Here is an 18649-nt window from a genome sequence, read left to right on the forward strand (position 1 = left end):
ATGCAAGCGAGAAGCAGCCAAATAAACGTAAGCCAGGCCCTAATGGTTGAAAACATGGATGGCAGTTGAGACATAGGAGACATGGGCGGAATCATTTGACTTAAGAGATGCAGGGTTTTGGGCACTTTGTGCAGTTTGGGAGTGGAAAGGTGTAAACGGGTCAGGTTTGGTGCACAACATGTGTGCTCAGTAAAGATGCACTGTAGCTTTCAAGTAGTAGGCTGCCATGAGGAGAGAGCACGGTCTAATAGACTGCGAGTGTGCTATCTCAGCAAGCACTAAAGATATAGGTGGGTAACTAAACAACAGACTGTAGCCCAGCCAAGCTTCCTGGTCCAGCTGGGGAGCTCCCACCCCAGTGGGTAATACTGAGATGCTAAAATAATTGTATGACGAAATATTGTGCACAAAAATATCGAGGCACATAAATACCATGTCAAAAATTCTGTTTACCTTAATATCTTCTTCCTATACTTATAATGGGAACGACAAAACTATTGTGTCAAGATTGTTACTGACCGCAGTAGGGCCCAAAGCATGCTAAGAATATTGTTTTTCATAAATGTAGACTAGAAAATTAATATATTTAACATAATATTATACTTGAATGTACCATAAATAAATTAAATCATTTTAATTAATTATTACAGTGTATGTATGTTTAAAAAAAAAATTAAACAGCACTAAATAAACCCTTAATCAAAACATTTAGATTAAAACAGTAGCATCAATTTAAAATGAAAAATATGTACACCCTACAAAGATATATCATTTATTTTAAATAGCAACATAGACATATAAAAATAGTTTAATTAAACACTTTAAATGATATATACAAAATAAACACAAAACTGAAATATAGATGTGTGTATATATATATGTATAGGCCAGGATGGGCGTTCCTGAGATGGTGACGATCTGGGCCTAGGGCACACGTGGACAAATGATTGTGTTCCCGGCGGCTGCCTTCCTGTCCTGCCCCCCTGCCCGCACCGACAACAGCCCTGAAGTGGTGTGTGGCGCCCTAGCGGTACAGCAACAGAGAGGTAATTGCTGCGGACCCCGCAAGAGAGCCTCCAGCGCATCGGAGGGTCTGGGCGCAGTCGGGCCACATGGGTGTTGGCAAAGGTGGTCCCTTTGGCACAAATCAGATGGTGGCATACCGACTGCCCAAAACAAACAAACCAAAGAGAAGAAAAATTAAGAGAAAAATTTAAAGCTGTGCTGGTGAACATGGTGGAAACGAGGGCGGAATTGTGGGCAGTGTTGCCAGATTTTAAAAGCCTTCTATAGCCCAAAGATGTTGAACGACCAGCCCAAAGTAAGCCCAAATGAACCGGTCCCAGCCCAAAAAGTAGCCCAAACTTTTAACACTGAACTAATGCAATTGTAGGCTGAAGCAAACATTTTAAAGCATAAATCAAATTTCTATAGTAAGCAAATATGTGAAACTCACAGTGCCTAGATTATTCATTTAATTACACACGCCGGGGCAAGTGATTTGTTTCAGGGCAGACAATTGACTCTTTGGATTTGTCATGTTTTGAAATGGAGAATGAGCCAAAGGATGGCAACTCCCTCATATTCAAGGTTAAATAAGAGGTATGCTCTAGCTTTCAAACTGGTTTTATAATAAAGCAACAACTCACCGATAACAGCAAAAAGTAAAACATCTTAATTGACTACCCCTCATACTTAACTTTTCATCCCGAACTCAAGTTTGTGGAAAGCAGACCCAATCATGGTTTCCCTTTGCATTTTACAGTTCAAGTCCTGTTAACCCCAATATGTCAGCCCCAACATGCAAAGATAACATTTGCTACATTAGCTCCATCATTAACCTATGATAATCAACACCCCCCCAAATGGATTAAAAGCACAACCTTTGTTCTTTTCACTGCCTTTCAGGAGCTCACGGTAGATAAAGGTGAAATGCAAGTAGCCATCTAGCATTCCCAGTGTGTATCTGCAGTCTGCTCTACTACTGTTCTACTTTCTGGACTTTTCATTAAATGGGCAGCAGACCAACATTTCACTCATTTCCTGGCTCCTTCAGACGTACTCAGGCACTACCCTTACACTTGTTTTAGCAGGCTACCTCTACCCTGGACAGTGGAGGTCAACAGGGCCCTGCAGAAAAATACATCCTTGTGTGAGGTGAAAAAGGCTGTTTGTGTGAGGCGATAGATACCCTTCTGCAAATTGCTACCAGAGGCCAGAACACAGTGACCCAAACTCCATGAACTTGAACTTAAATTATTGGTAAAGGCTAGTGTTTTGTGTCAAATGCAAGCAATGGCTACGCTGAGCAGAGCACGACTACAACTGATGTCAATAATTTAGGCACTAAGATCACGAACAGAACCATGCAGTGAGGCTGTGCACTGACCATGTAGCGTAATTTCGCTTAGCTCAACTAATAAGACCACATTTGTGCTTGCACTGCCTGCAACTGGAGTGAAATAAAGGAATACATCAGCTGAGCACACAGCTCAAAGTGTATTAAAAAAAGTATGGGAACAGTGATGCTGCATGTAATGGGGCAGGGTTAAACGTGTGGCTAAAAAAAAAGAAAAAAAAAAAAAAAAAAACTTTCAGGTAGCCACATACAATCAATCAATGCATTTATAGAGCGCGCTACTCACCCGCGAGGGTCTCAAGGCGCTGGAGAGGAGGGGGGGAGGGTTACTGCTGCTCGAAGAGCCAGGTCTTGAGGCGCTTCCTGAAGGTGAGATGGTCCTGGGTAGTTCCTAGGTGTGCAGGGAGGGAGTTCCATGCTTTGGCTGCCAGGTAGGTGAACGATCTTCCTCCGGCTGTGGTTCTGCGGATGCGTGGTACGGTGGCGAGGGCGAGGCTAGCTGAGCGGAGCTGACGGGTGGGCATGTAGAACGAGAGGCGGCTGTTGAGGTATTTGGGGCCCATGTTGTGGAGTGCTTTGTGTGCGTGGGTGAGGAGCCTGAAGGTGATCCTCTTGTTGACGGGGAGCCAGTGTAGGTGTTTCAGGTGGGCGGATATGTCGCTGTGGTGAGGGATGTCGAGGATGAGGCGTGCGGAGGCGTTCTGTATGCGTTGTAGACGTTTCTGAAGCTTTGTGGTGGTACCTGCGTAAAGGGTGTTTCCATAGTCCAGACGACTTGTGACGAGGGTGTGGGTAACTGTCTTCCTGGTTTCGGTGGGGATCCATCGGAAGATTTTTCGGAGCATGCGTAGGGTGTTGAAGCATGATGACGAGACAGCGTTGACTAGCTTGGTCATTGTGAGGAGGGGGTCCAGGATGAATCCGAGGTTGCGTGCGTGATCCGAGGGGGTTGGTGCGGTGCCCAGAGCCGTGGGCCACCAGGAGTCGTCCCAGGCGGAAGGGGAGTGTCCGAGGATGAGGACCTCCGTCTTGACTGAGTTCAGTTTTAGGCGGCTGAGCTTCATCCATTCTGCGATGTCTTGCATTCCTTCATGTAGGTTGGTTTTGGCGGTGGTTGGGTCTTTGGTGAGGGAGAGTATCAGCTGGGTGTCTTCGGCGTAGGAGATGATGTTGATGTTGTGTTTGTGTGCGATGTCGGCGAGCGGGCTCATGTAGATATTGAAGAGGGTTGGACTGAGCGAGGAACCTTGTGGTACGCCGCAGATGATTTAGGTGGGTTCTGAGCGGAAAGGGGGGAGGTGGACTCTGTGTTCTGCCGGAGAGGAATGAGATGATCCAGTCAAGGGCCTGTCCTAGGATACCAGTGGTGCAGAGGCGGGTTGTTAGGGTGCGATGGCATACGGTGTCGAAGGCATACATAACTCATGCCTTAAAAAAAAAAAAAAAAGTTACGTTAATCACTGTATATTATGAAACCTCTATTAGTTAATGCACTGAAAGGTCTGTGTGTAACCAAAAAGCCAAAAAGAATTGTGTGTTGTGCAAATGTAAGTCATTAGGTTAAACTTGCATTACTGGCAGTATAAGATAGACTGCTACCAAACGTGCAAAAAAGTTTCAGATAAAATGGTTTAAGTAATACCCAAACTGAATGATTTATTTTTATTTAAATGCCCTGCAAAGCACACACTGCACAACTCAGCTGGTAACCCCCTTGCATTACGAGACGAAAACAATAACTCTTTGTCATCACCAACCTTCATGTGATTCCACCCAGTGCTTAATTTGTGCTTGTTGTTTCCGGTGCAGAGCACCAGCACTTATTTTTGAGATACAGCACTCTTTTTTCCTGCCTCAAGCATTTACTGCGAGCAAAAGACACATATGGGAAAGACGGAGGAATGCAAAAATGAAAAAGAGCGCCAGAAAGGGAGAGAGCAGAAAGCTGCAGGAGTGAGGTGAAATGGCTTAAAATGGACTTAAGAGGCCCAACATGGCTTTAGGATTACGCTGCCCTAGTATTCCCTGTTTGCACATTTAATTGCAGCAGCTGCGTGTTTAAGAGGAGAGGTGTGGACACCGGCACATTTTTATTTACAAATTAAGCACTGGCTATGCCACTCATTCTTATTCAATCCTGTCATGCTTTAGATCCTATGCACTCTCAATCCACAATTAGCCCCTGAATATTAAAAATAAGGAATACATCTACTCGCAACAAGTCACAAAGGTACAAATTGAAGGACACTTACCTTGTCTTCCGCAGCTGCGCACCAACCGGCCGCACGTCAGTGTAGGTAGGAGACGTAGGTAGCACCTACACAACAGGAAGGGGCCTGGGGGGTGTCTCCCCTCTACCGGGCCCCAATCACGCACTCTGGGGCTGGGCACTGGCTTTAATTCGTGAAAAAAGAGACTTTTCCGGGGGGGGGGGGGGAGGGGGGCACCACCGCCACACCTGTGCAGGCTGAGGGTCGCGGCAGGGCCCAAAAAGAGAAGAGCCACACACACCAGACGACACCACCACGTGCGCAGCGCAGCCAGTGAGTAAACAGTGTGCCACACACTGACTGACTCGCTTGCACCACGCGGCGCCCACCCACGCAGGCATTTTAAATAATGCCGCGGGGTAGGCCAATACTTCTTGGCAGGGCCGTCAATTGGTAGCGCTTTCGCGCGCTACTAGATTGACGGCCCTCTGCCCCACTTAACAGAGTTGAACACCGTGACCGTACGGCCGCAGTGCGCAGCTGCTGTCTGCTGTGTGCGCCGCGCAGTCGCACAGAGGCAGCAGCAGCCCGCGCTGACGGCCGCACAGGCAGACTCAGGGAGGGTCCAGGGGGTCGGGGGAGGAAACCTATCTCACGGGGCGGGGCCTGGGACAGTGCATCTCCGGCGGCGCCGCCCCGCAAACAATTTTGCGCACACAGGGCTAATAATAGCCTAATAATCAGGCTCCCGCAATTGGGTTTTTTTCCCACACAAATGGGGAAAATATCGCCCATTTGTGCGGGAAATCGCCCAATCTGGCAACACTGATTGTGGGAGCAGTGAGCGGACCAGCCCCACAGGACCCTAGAGAAACATGGCTGCTAGTGCCCTTTTGAAGCTGAATCGTGTGTTCCAGACACGCCCGATATACCGGATTCCCTGGCTTGGAATTGCCCGAATGGATGTTTTATAATGGCAAAACACAAGGACCCCAAACCGCCCAGCCAAGGGAAAATCGACGATATACTAAGACATTGACTCCCCCGCCAGCTCACCCGAGGATAGCGGCAGTTCAAACATCCAGAACTTTTTCGGAGGGCAAAATTAGGGAGGTGCGGTCAGAGGTCTTGCTCCTATGACATGGCCTACTTAACATCACAGACCTTGTTGCAGCAGTGGAAGAGAGAGTTTCCGAACTAGAAGGTACGACTCCTACTCAAAACTCTGAACTGGCAGAGCTCAGAAAAGTTAGTAATGAACTGATATGGGCAGATGATGCAGAAAATCGGGCCAGATGGACCAACATGAGCTTAGTACCATTCCTGAAAAAGGCAGAAGGATCCAACATGGTTGACTTCCCGAGCTCCCCCATACCTTTAGAGTTGCACACAACGTCTCCACTTGATTTGTTATTGAAAGAGCACATGCTTCCTGGTCACCCCTCCCCATCCAATAATAGCCTATTTTTTTAACTATCAAGACAGGGATGTGATCCTCAGAGACGCCCGGAATAAATGGGAGGTCCGATACAACAACTCCATTATCATGCTATTTCCTGACTACTCAAGTGAAGTACAGAAACAGAGGAGGAACTGCAATGCGGTTAAAGTCAAACTGCACGCAATGAAAATACAATACAATACATGTTGCTTTTCCCCGCCATGCTAAAGATTCTGTTTCAAGATAAAGCTAATTTTTCACAATGCCAGAGGACGCCTAGTTTGTGGCAAGACCTTAGACTAGTGTCTTAGTTCTCACAAGTTGTTGGGAGGGTGTGGGTGCGACAGATCTCTCATACAAGAGCAGTTATGGGAGCTATGTTGGGGTTGCATGTTTGGTGGGAGGTGGAGTAAGGGAGGGGGCGTGGTTTTGGTTTGGAAAATGTTAATGCTCAGGTTTCCTTGAAGCAACACTGATGTCCTTTCGATGGGCTTGCAAGCCATGACACGTATTCAGAGGAGCGGGCTTGGGGACTCAAATGGCTGGGAGTAGAAGCATGGGGGACAAGCATTTTTCAGTCTTGTCCTGGAACGTCAATGGGCTGAGCAGCAAAATTAGTAGAGGTCTGGTAACACAATATATTCGTAGACTACGCCCACTGTACATTCCTGGTAGTGGGGCATACACTACTCTGGCACATGCAGGCTTTACATCAGGTTCCAAGGGGGTAGCGATCCTCATATGAAAAAATCCACCATTCCAGATAATACACCTTGATAGACCCTCATGGTACCTATGTTGGGGTTGAGGGCCTGATGGGGTAGATCCACCATTACCATCATAATTGTGTATGCCCCCTCCCTGTTTGCAGGCAGCAACATTAGACAAAGTAGCAACCATTCTCCTAAAATACTCCTTATCAATTCATATTTTGGGGGAGTTTCAATGATGTATTACTTCCATCCATGGATCGTTTAGGAAACACAGTAGTTCCTGAACATGAGACCCTCCCCATTGGCACGCCTTGTAACTACATTAGGACTGACCGAGATTTGGAGATGCTATAACCCTCAGACACTTGGCTACTCTTAATACTCAAGAGTTCATAAGGTCTTTTCTCGAATCAATTATATTTTTTCCCCTGCAGGAGATATACGTTAGATAACAAAGGCAGAATATTTAGCCTGGATCTGTCAGTCCACTCTCCTCTCTGGGTCACTGTGAGTCTAAGAGCAATGAAAGGCACAATGACTTGGAAACTAAATGCCTGGGACCTAAGGGATACAGCTGTTGCTAGAGAAATACAAATTGATGCTGAGAGGTACTTTAAAGAAAATGTGGGATCTGTCGCCTTGGCCCGCACGATCTGTGAGACATCTAAAATGGTCAGATGCAATTGCATTCAAAGCACCGTAGCACAAAAGAAAAAAAGAGAATCAAATCGAGAAGCTAGAGGTGAAAGATTAGCGCACTAGAGTTGGAATATTTAGATGCCTCAATGCTGGAAGTGTTGCAACAACTAGTGTCACTGAGAGAAGAGTACAGAGCCATAGCTCAGGGAGTGGTTTGGAAATCCCAGCCGGCGACTTAACATCGATTATATGATGTAGGGGATAAAGCGGGAAAATTATTGGCATGGCTAAGTAGGAAGGAGATGGAGACCTTTTGGATTTCCACAATAGAAACAGAGATAGGTGTACTCCTCTCAAGTGATACTCAAATCTCAAGAGCATTCGCCAGATACTATGCAGAATTTTACACTTCCCGTGCTCTGGCTGACGACACACATATCAGAGTTCCTAGCGGCTGTCAAGGTCCCAACACTGACAAGTACAGACCGCTCCAGTCTTGAGAAAGAGATAGAGCTTGCAGAGGTTCAGTCAGTGATATCCAGACTAAAAACCGGAAAGATGTCTGGCCCCAACGGTCTCACAGCAGAATTCTTCAAGTGCCATGTTGGAATCCTGGGGCCACATCTCCTGGCAATGTTCCGGGCAGCAAGGGACAATTGCACCAGACCTAGAAGGAACAACTATCATGGTGATCCATAAGGAAGGTAAGCCTACAGCCTGCTGTGAGTCATATTGCCAAATATCGCTTCTTAACGTAGAAGCTAAGATACTGACCACAATCCTTCCAACCAGGATCATTAAGGTAATCACAACTCTGATTCATGGAGATTAATCCGGCTTCATGCCGGGTAGATCCACCGGTTTACTCTCCGGCAGCTCAGTAATGGGCTAGCGGCAACTGAAGAGTGATCGCAGCAGCACTTCATCCTCTTACTTGATGCTGTAAAAGCATTTGATACAGTCTATTGCCTATACCTGCATCACACAATGTCAAGATTTGTATTTGGTCTGAGATTTCGACAATGGGTGGCACTACTGTAGCAGGCCTGCAGGCTTCAGTACAAATAAACGGGGTCCTTTCAGATCCATTTCCTATTGTGAGAGGGACCCGTCAGGGATGTCCCCTGTTGCCCCTTCTTTTTGCACTAAAGTTGGAACCCCTCGCATGCTGGATTAGAGCCCTAACCAACATTAGAGGCTTCCACATTTCAGATTCAGACCCTCACAAGGAAAATATATCCCATTAAGCCAATGACATTCTTCTTTTTGTCACTAAACCAAGTGCTACACTTCCGGCGATCTTTGAGACCTTAGGCAGTTTCTGTTGTTGTGTAGCCATTTTAGTTATAGCTTCATACATGTTATTTTAGCGAACGTGTATGAAGCTATAACTTCATTATAGCTAGGCCTGCAGCTAGGCCTAGCTGTGCACTTTAACCTAGATATATTTTATTCAGCTTTGTTTATTATTTTAACAATAGCCACATTTGCGGTCTTGTTTTATTTCCCTCTATCTAGCTGTTCTTTTCCTAGGTCAGCACCGCGTTCTTAAACAAGACATTTCTTTCACTCTGTGCTTAGCCTAGGTAGGAATTATTTTAACAATTTTAGTGACAATATGGTAGCGTTATTTTTATGCTTCACTCTCCTCGTCACAATTTTAATCCTGTCATGCTTTATCGTCCTGGTTATTGCAGTACATGCTTTATTATCTAAGATGCAGTTGCTTCATTAAAACCTTATTGAAACATATACTGCCTCTGATTGTCCTCGTATATGTGAGACTAATGTAACTGAGAGAAACAGATATGATCTGAGTGACCACGATTTCCTTGAGGAATCAATTGTGTCATGCACTCGACTGCCCAATCATCCCTGCTCTTGTGTGGAGATGAGGCACTGCTAGTTAGCTGGAGCAAAACCCGGATTAGGCCAACTGGTGTCCCCTGTAGTGGGTTAGACTCAGTCCCCCACAGCGCAAGTGATTCTGCCACCCAAATCCAGTAGTCTCATTAGAATAATGCGAGCCTACACAACACTGTTAATATTACAGATATAAAATAAACTGGACTAAGTCTGTTCTATATGACCCTTATGATGGACTAGGTGCCTCCTCCCTTCTGGACTGCCTAAGATAGAGACCTCTGTGTAGCTGCCCACATGGGAACAGTCCTAAGGGCTATAAGGGAAGATGTGACATGGTGGCGTTGTCTACCTCTGACATTCCTGGGTAGAGTGGCATTATTTAAGATGATCACATTACCTAAATTGGTATACTGCATGCAAAATACATATTGTATGATCCCGGAGTTGTTCTTCAATGAAATAGACCTGGAACTCCAACTGCTTTTATGGTATGGGGGTCACAGTAGGATGGCACTACAAACCCTTCAGTGGTGGAATATCCTTGCCAGATGTCCGTGCCTACTACTGGGCCGCCCATTTGAGAATTTTAAATGATTGGCTTTACATAGCACAAGATCACCCAACATCCCAGCTAGAACGGGCATGCTTCCGTACACACCCACACCAACACTTAATTTATGAGGCAACACGTTGGAATGGACTTTTGCCCGCAACACTGGTGACATTGTGTGCCTGGTCTAGCATGACTAGATGATTGGGATAGGACTCCACGGTTACTAAGGAGACGCCCCTATGAGTAGGAGGGATGATGAAGGAGTTGAATAAACTTCCCAGCTTTGATTGATGAGACACCATAGGTATTTCTAAAGTTGGTGACATTTTGGAAGGTGGGGCCTTGATGTCCTTTGAAAAAATGCAGGCTGAATTAGGCCTCTCGCAAACTAAATTCCTTAGGTACGCCCAGCAGCGACTCACACGGCTGATGGAGGAACTAGATGATGCAGAAATCCTAGCATATTTCCCGTTAAAGGGACAACTGTTAATGGAGGAACTCTTCACCAAAGCGGTGCCCTCCACTTATAAAACTATCAACAATAACACTCCTGACAATCTCCATACAATGAGGGGAAGATGGGAAGGGGAGCTGGGGAAGATAGACGATACTGACCAGGAGGTTGCCCTGATGCACTTCAGAGAAATGGCGATTCGCTGTAGGCTCCACCTGATCCAATTCAAGGTGTTCCATTGGGTGTACTATGACCGGGCCAGGCTGCAAATAATGGGGAGAGCGGCAACAGCAGAATGTCTGAGGTGCAGTGACCAGGGGGGGGGACTTCAACCACACGATTTGGAGCTGCCGTAAAATTCAGACATACTGGGCAGAGATCCTAGATGAATTGGGATATATACTAGGCAAAGAGATACCATTTAACACTCAGTACATCCAGCTAGGGATGCCCACTGACAGATCTATCCAGGGTAAAATTACTGTTCTGAAGTTTGGTATTGGTGGTAACTAAACGTGATGTGGCCAAATACTGGGGGCTTTCTGCATCCCCATACTGCGAGATTGGAAGGATAAAATGTATAGATATATGGCAGCAGAAAAAGTGACATATGCAAGTAGGGGATGTACTTGAAAATTCTTCAAGATGTGAGGCTCCTGGAAGAGTTATTATAACCCTGATGAAGATGAGGGAGAAACTGCTGGTTGCCCCATTGATAACCCAGATCAAACAGAGTAGATGTCCCCTCAGTTGCTTGGTGCCCTGCTCCCCCCTCACTGCTTTTGTCCTCCCCTTATATTTCCCACGCCTCCCTTAGCGGACTCCTGTGTCCCTGCCCTCTCTTCTATTCCCTCCCATGATGATATTTTGTGCAATAACTGCTGCAAAGAGACTTAGGGTCTCATTACGAGTTGGATAGTCGGACGAGCCGACCGTCAAACTCGCGGGAATGAGGCAGCCGTCAACCCGGCTACCTCACCCCTATCGGATTGCAATGTTCCCACTGGGCTGACCAGCGGGAACATCGTACTACAACGTTCCTGCTGGTCAGCCCGGTGGGGACAGAGCTACAGTATTGGTCGCGACCCCCCTAAGAGAGCAAAGGCCAATACTGTAGCACAACAGCACCCTCAAAATGCCCCCGTCTGCAAACAGACAATGCACATTCCGAGAGTGCTGGGCAGGGGGGCCCCTTCACTGCCCATGTCATGAAAATGGGCAGTGAAGGACCCCCCTGTGGCCCCCTGCACTGTGTCTCCGCCAGCATTTTCATGGGTCCCCACCATGAAAAGGCTGGTGGAAACTAGACTTGTGATTAGCATATTGGCACTTATCTCAGCGCCACCCTGGCTGACACCGACTGCAGCCACCGTCAGCTCTGGTGGGCACACTGGTCCCCTGGCGGTACGATCGCCGGGGTCTTAATGTGGCAGTTGGACTTCCTGGAGTGCGGCAGTTCAACCACCACAACGGCATTGGCAGTCCTAGGACTGCCAGTGTCAAATTGAGGCCCTTAATGTATGTTTTAAAACTTCATGGCTCGGCACCAGAACTGGAATTGATGTATGTGCTCCAGGTTGTCTTTTCTTTGTTTTCTATGTGTCTATAAAATAAATAAAGATATATTAAAAAATAAAATACATAAACCCCACTCCATCCTAATAAACAGTAGGGCAAGTGTTTGACTTTGGTGGGATTAGATTTACTGTTCGTGTTGGATTCCAGAGGGGTTAAATTTACTATTCCCACTCCAGTCTGAGCAATAGTAGGGAAACTGTTGTACTCCTTAATGGTTACATTTACTGTTCCCACTCCAGTCTGCGCAACAGTAGGGAAAGAGTTGAACTCCGCAGGGGTTACATTCACTAGTCCAACTACAATCCAAACAAAAGTAGGTAAAATGTTGGACTTTGGAGCAGCAACAAATAGCATTATTTTATACAAAACTTGTAAATACCTAATGTCAGTAAAAGTCCTATTCTAAAACAAAATCCATATTATATAGTGATGAAAAATAATCAGGATATACATAATAAACTGAACCTAAAAATAAATTAAATTACAGTGACTTTCCTACTCATAAAAAAAGTAAACCTCCCCAAAAAATAACGTACATAATAAATCAAACAAAATAAATTGTAAAACATGATAAAAACTAAAACAAATTAACTTCCAAATACAATAAATTAAAAGTACATTTTGTAAGATGCATTATTAAATACTTAACAATAAACTAATAAATATCTGTAGAACAAATACTGTACATATGTCTACCATTAACTTAAACAATTATCAATGAATCAATAAAATAGTATTTACAATTAATTAAAACATATTAAAACTGTAATGCCTTTCCACCCTGTTCCCTTACAAAAGCAACAACCCACTATTAGAATATAAACTGCAAACAATATACTGTAAGCATTAAAAAATATATAGAAACCAATTAGAAAATATAGCAATTTATACAATAGTGCATTGCAAAATAATTAACAATTAAAATTGATTAGCGTTAATATGAAATTATTTATAGTTTAGCTTCCCATCCTTTTCGCCCACAAACCTGCTACCACTAAACAACATAATTAAAAAAAAGATAAAAAAACGTAAACATACATAAGTACATTAAAACATACATTAAAATAACACATTTAACTTAAGTAAATAAAATAGCTGCTAAACAATAAACCAATATGCATAATTCTTAATAAATACTAATAAATACAATATTTAATTTACAATACAAAATTTACACTAACGCTAATTTTATTATAATTTAATTTACTTCCCACCGTTTTAACTACAAACCCAACAATTTCCTGCTGCACTCTAAATTACTAAACTAATTAATGAAAAAATTAATTTTCAAATTACAAAGTAAACTTTAAAAAAAGTCATAATTATACTAGCAATACTAATATCTTCAATTAACCCCTTCGCTGCCAGGCCTTTTCCCCATCCGGTGCCTGTCCTTTTTTTGGCTATTTGGGTCAGTTCGCGCTTAGACCCTCATAACGTTTTGCCCACAAAAGCTACCCATACCAAATTTGCGTCCTTTCTCAACAGAGTTTGTGGGTTCCCCTTGAGGAGACCAAGAAATTAGCTAAACATTTTTATTTTATTTTTTTAAATGGGAAAACAGGGCTGCAGAAGAAGGCTTGTATTTTTTTCCCCTTAAAATAGCATCAACAAAGGGTTTGCGGTGCTAAAACCACCATCTTCCCAGCTTTCAGGAACAGGCAGACTTGAATCAGAAAAACAAATTTTTCAACACAATTTTGGCATTTTACTGGGACATACCCCATTTTTATTATTTTTTATGCTTTTAGCCTCCTTCCAGTTAGTGATAGAAATTGGTGTCAAACCAATGCTGGATCCCAACAGCTAAATATTTCTGAAAAGTAGACAAGATTCTGAATTCAGCAAGGGGTCAATTGTGTAGATCCTACAAGGTTTTCCTACAGAAAATAACAGCTGCGATGTCAGATTTTCGAAAGCAATATATTGTTACGTCTGCTGGACTCCTCTGATTGCGGGGATATATAGGGCTTGTAGGTTCATCAAGAACCCTAGGTACCCAAAGCCAATAAAGGAGCTGCTCCTTGCAGTGGGTTTCTATTGTATACTGGGTATACAGCAATTCATTTGGTGGAATATAAAGAGGGCAACATAGGTATCAAGGAAACCTTTGTATTTCCACAATGGGCACAATATAAGGTGTTGAGAAGCAGTGGTTATTTGCACATCTCTGAATTCTGGGGTGCCCATACTAGCATGTGAATTATAGGGCATTTCTCAAACAGACGTCTTTTTTTACACACTGTTTTACATTTGGAAGGAAAAAATGTAGAGAAAGACAAGAGGCAATAACACTTGTTCTGCTATTCTGTTCTCCCAAGTCTCCTGATAAAAATGGTATCTCACTTGCGTGGGTAGGCCTAATGCCCGCTACAGGAAACGCAACATGGACCCATCACATTTTTACATTGAAATCTGACGTGTTTTTTGGAAAGTGCGTAGCTGTGAATTTTGGCCTCTAGCTCAGCCGACACCTAGGGAAACTTACCAAACCTGTGCATTTTAAAAAAATAGACACCTAGGGGAATCCAGGATGGGGTGACTTGTTGGGCTCCCACCAGCTTCTCTTACCCAGAAACCTTTACAAACCTAAAAATGTGCCCCAAAAACACCTTTTCCCTCTCATTTCGGTAATAGAAAGTTCTGGAATCTGAGAGGAGCCACAAATGGTACCTCACTTGTGTGGGTAGGCCTAGTGCCCGCTACAGGAAATGCTCCCCAAACATTATGTGGACGCATCACATTTTCCCAAAGAAACCAGACCTGTTTTTTGCAAAGTGCCTAGCTGTGGATTTTGGCCTCTAGCTCAGCCGGCACCTAGGAAAACCTACCAAACCTGCACATTTTTAAAAACTATACACCAAGGGGAATCCAGGATAGAGTGACTTGTGGGGCTCTCACCAGGTTCTGTTACACAGAATCCTTTGCAAACCTCAAACTTTGGCGAAAAAAAACACTTTTTCCTCACATTTCGGTGATAGAAAATTCTGGAATCTGAGAGGAGCCACAAATTTCCTTCCACCCAGCATTCCCCCAAGTCTCCCGATTAAAATGGTACCTCACTTATGTGGGTAGGCCTAGTGCCTGCGAAAGGAAATGCCCCAGAACACTACGTGGACACATCAAAATGATCAAATACAAAACTACCTGTTTTTGTTGGGGGGGCACCTGCGTTTTTGGTCCTGAGCTCAGCAGCCATATAGGGAAACCTACCAAACCCAAACATTTCTGAAAACTAGACACCCGAGGGAGTCCAGGGAGGTGTGACTTGCGTGGATCACCCAGTGTTTTCTTACTCAGAATCCTCAGCAAACCTCAAATTTAGCTATAAATCCAATTTTTCCAACATTTCTGTGTCGGATCACCGCACCAGTGCAAATTTCCTGCCACCCAACATTCCCCTCAGTCTAACGGTAAAAATTATACCTCACTTGTGTAGGTGAGCCAAGTGCCTGTGACAGGGAACAGCCAAAAACATGTCGAAAATGAGGGGGAACCAAAGCGGGTCCAAAAAGGCAGTTTGGAAAAAAAACATTTTTAGGCTGACAAGTGGAGCAGAATTTTTATCAGTATAAATGCGACAATGCTTGGTGGTAGGAATTTTGTGGGTCCCTGCAGATTCCAGAAGGTTCCATCACAAAAGTATTGGGAAAAAGTGTGATTTCCAGCAAAGTTGAAGGTTTGCAGGGCATTGTGGGTAAGAAAATGGTGCGGGGTGCATGTGAAGCACACCACCCTGTACTCACCCAGATGTTTAGTTTACAGATGTGTCTAGGTCTCGTAGATTTTTCTACATGGCAGCGTCCCAAAGTCCGAAAAGTGCAGCCCTTGCCATTCCAAGTGGAACTGTTTTGAGAGTTAGACAAGCTCTCATGGCCCAAATGTAAAACCAAAACCCAAAATAATCAAATGTCCTCTTGCTTGCCGTGGGATAAGATGTTTTAGTGTGCAGGGGAAGAGCTGAAAGACTGTTACCCCCTTCAGTTGGGGTGGGGGCATAACCATGCCCATACTGGTTGGTAGCCACCACCCCACAATTTTTTTTTTTAATTCCCTGGCATCTAGTAGGCTTTCTGACCCCCCCCACCCGGGAGTGGATCGGGGATAATTGTCCCATCTGCCCACCGGTGGGCAGAACAGCTTTGTCCCCATTTATTTGGGGTGGGGGTATGGACATAACCCCACCCTCTTTTTCTTAAAAAAAAAAATCTTCCCTGGACTCTGGTGGGCTTTTTGCCCCCTTTGGGGGCAGATGGGCCTTACAAAAAATAGGCCGATCTGCCCCAAGGGGGGACAGATATGGCCAACAGTAATGTGCGCCCATAGGGAACGACCCTTGCCCAAGGGGCTGCCCCCCCAAACAAAACACACACACACACACTAATCCCTGATGCCTAAGTGGTTTCTGCCCCCCAGGGGCAGATTGGCCCAATAAAAATAGGTCGATCTGCCCCCAAGAGGGGCAGAAATGGCCTAAAATAAATTTTCGACCCAGGGGAACGACCCTTGCCTAAGGGGTCGCTCCCCTTGCGTGAAATTGACGCAAAAAAATAAAAGTCCCTGGTGTCTAGTGGTTTCTGCCTCCCTTGGGGACAGATTGGTCTAACAAAAATAGGCCCATCTCCCCTCAAGGGGGGCAGAAATGGCCTAAAATAAAATTACCCCACAGAGGAGCGACCCTTGCTTAACGGGTCGCTCCCGATCTGTAAACAAAAACAAAACAAAAAAAATTTAAAAAAATCCCTTGTGCCTAGTGGTTTCTGTCCCCCTTTAGGGACAGATCAACCTAATTAAAATAGGCCGATCTGCCCCCAAGGGGAGAAGAAGTGGACTAAAATAAATGTGCTCCCCCCCCCCCACGGGACAACCCTTGCCTAAGGAGTTGCTCCCCTTACATGAAACGGACCTAAAACAAATCCCTAGTGTCTAGTGATTTCTGCCCCCCGTGGAGGCAGATTGGCGTAATAAATGTACGCCGATCTGCCCCCAAGGGGGGGCTGAAATGGCCTAAAGAAAATTTTTTCCCCAGGGGAGCGACCCTTGCCTAAGGGGTCGCTCCCCATGTGAGAAAAAATTCAACAAAAACAACAACAAAAATTATCCCTGGTGTCTAAATGTTTCTGCCCCCACTGGGAGCAGATTGGCCTAATTAGAATAGGCCAATCTGCCCCTGGGGGGGGGGGGCAGAAATGGCTGTGAAATAATTTGCCCCCCTGGGGAGCGACCCTTTCCCAAGGGCACACTCCCCTTATAAGTATAAACAAAGAAAAAATTAACTCCCTGATGTCTGATGGCATTTCTGCTGCCCGATCGTGAAGCAGTCGGGCAGCAGAAATGCTCAGAGAGACATCAAAGGAAAGGAAAAGTCTTTCCTTTCCTTTGATGACTCTCCCGCCCCTATGACGTGATCGGAAGAGGAATGCTTTTGCATTTCTGGTGGGGGCGGCCTCTGATGATGTCAGCGCGCAATTGCACACTGACGTCATCAGACGTCACGGGGGGATTCGGGGGGTGAAAAGGGAAGCAAAGCTTGGCCCATAGGAGGGCGTAACGGTTACGTCCTGGGCACCCGAGCGATGCAAACTAGAACATCACCATTACGTCCTAGGCACCCAAGGGGTAATATTTTAACTAATATATATTAAATTTTAAAAAAAAAATCTGATATATTTTAAGAAAACCCTATTAAGTAAAACAATATTATATACAATTATATTTTTTACAAAAACAAAATATATTCTTGACATTTCTATTCTTGACACAATATTTAGGTTTGATAATATTAACTCAATCTTTTCTGCAGGCGCCGTAAAAAATATTTAAGAAAACTAAAACCATGTAATAAGTAATATCAACGAACCGCTGCTTTACACCATATTGTGGGGGGAGGCAATGAAGCCAGGTACCTCTGTGAGGAATACATTTTAATGTTTTGTCACAACATTCTGTTGTACACCCTGCTGCCTTGAGTCTTCCTGATCCATTTGTTATTCCTAAAATTTGTATTGTTCTAACAAAATGTTTACTGTTTTCAGATACCTAAAGCTACAATTAATATGTGGGTGCTACGTGAGTGCATTTTCTTTAGTATGCTACTCTATAAACACTGGTAAATCACCACTTTTTTATAAAAGCAATAAGATGTGACATGTCCAACAGAACTTTATGTACATATTTGTGTATGGTGAAATATTCCTTGCTTTCAAAGATGGTAAAGAAGAGATGTATTTTACTACCCCTTAAAGATTGTGTATTCACATTCCATTATATTTCCATTTAGTATTTTTAAATCTTTTTACATCCAACAGAAAACAAGCCTTTAATGTATGAAACGCCTATGAAGAATGAACATAATATAAACAATCTTCAAAAAAGCAGTCCCGAACATAAACTGACAGATCCTGAGAGAAGCAGTTAAGGACATTTCAGTGAAAGTCAAGAATCCAAGCTGTGCACCTCCTTGCCACAAGATGAAGAAATGACTTCTAGAAGATGAAGACGATAACAAACCATCTCCTGTATAAACCGGTATCCAACACCAACTTCAATCATGGTAACATCCTGGGATGGTTACAGCAGTTCTCTACTTTCTAAAATATCAGATCACTGTTCAGTTCTCTCAGTGTATTGTAAACCTTTTCTAGCCAGCCACTTCAACCAGAGCAAAGGACAACAGATTAGAGCCAGACAGCTGAGGAGTAAAGGAAAGAAGGGTTCTACTATCTGCAATACAGTGTATTGTCCTAGTTTGCACCGACCAGAAGGAGGATGAATCTTTACCTGCAAGCGTGCAGAACTGTTATCCAAACTAAAGACACAAACACCCACATATAAGC

The 18649-nt window shown here is 44.3% G+C and overlaps 1 protein-coding gene across 1 annotated transcript in view; it reads left to right on the forward strand.

The window, feature by feature from the left end:
- The window catches only part of LOC138286975 (zinc finger protein 91-like), a 249486-nt gene that overhangs the window by 221649 nt on the left and 9188 nt on the right, over nucleotides 1-18649 (forward strand). The gene's annotated exons all lie outside the window — the stretch shown is intronic.

Source organism: Pleurodeles waltl, chromosome 4_1, assembly GCF_031143425.1.
Source record: "Pleurodeles waltl isolate 20211129_DDA chromosome 4_1, aPleWal1.hap1.20221129, whole genome shotgun sequence".
NCBI classification, from domain to species: Eukaryota; Metazoa; Chordata; class Amphibia; order Caudata; family Salamandridae; genus Pleurodeles; species Pleurodeles waltl.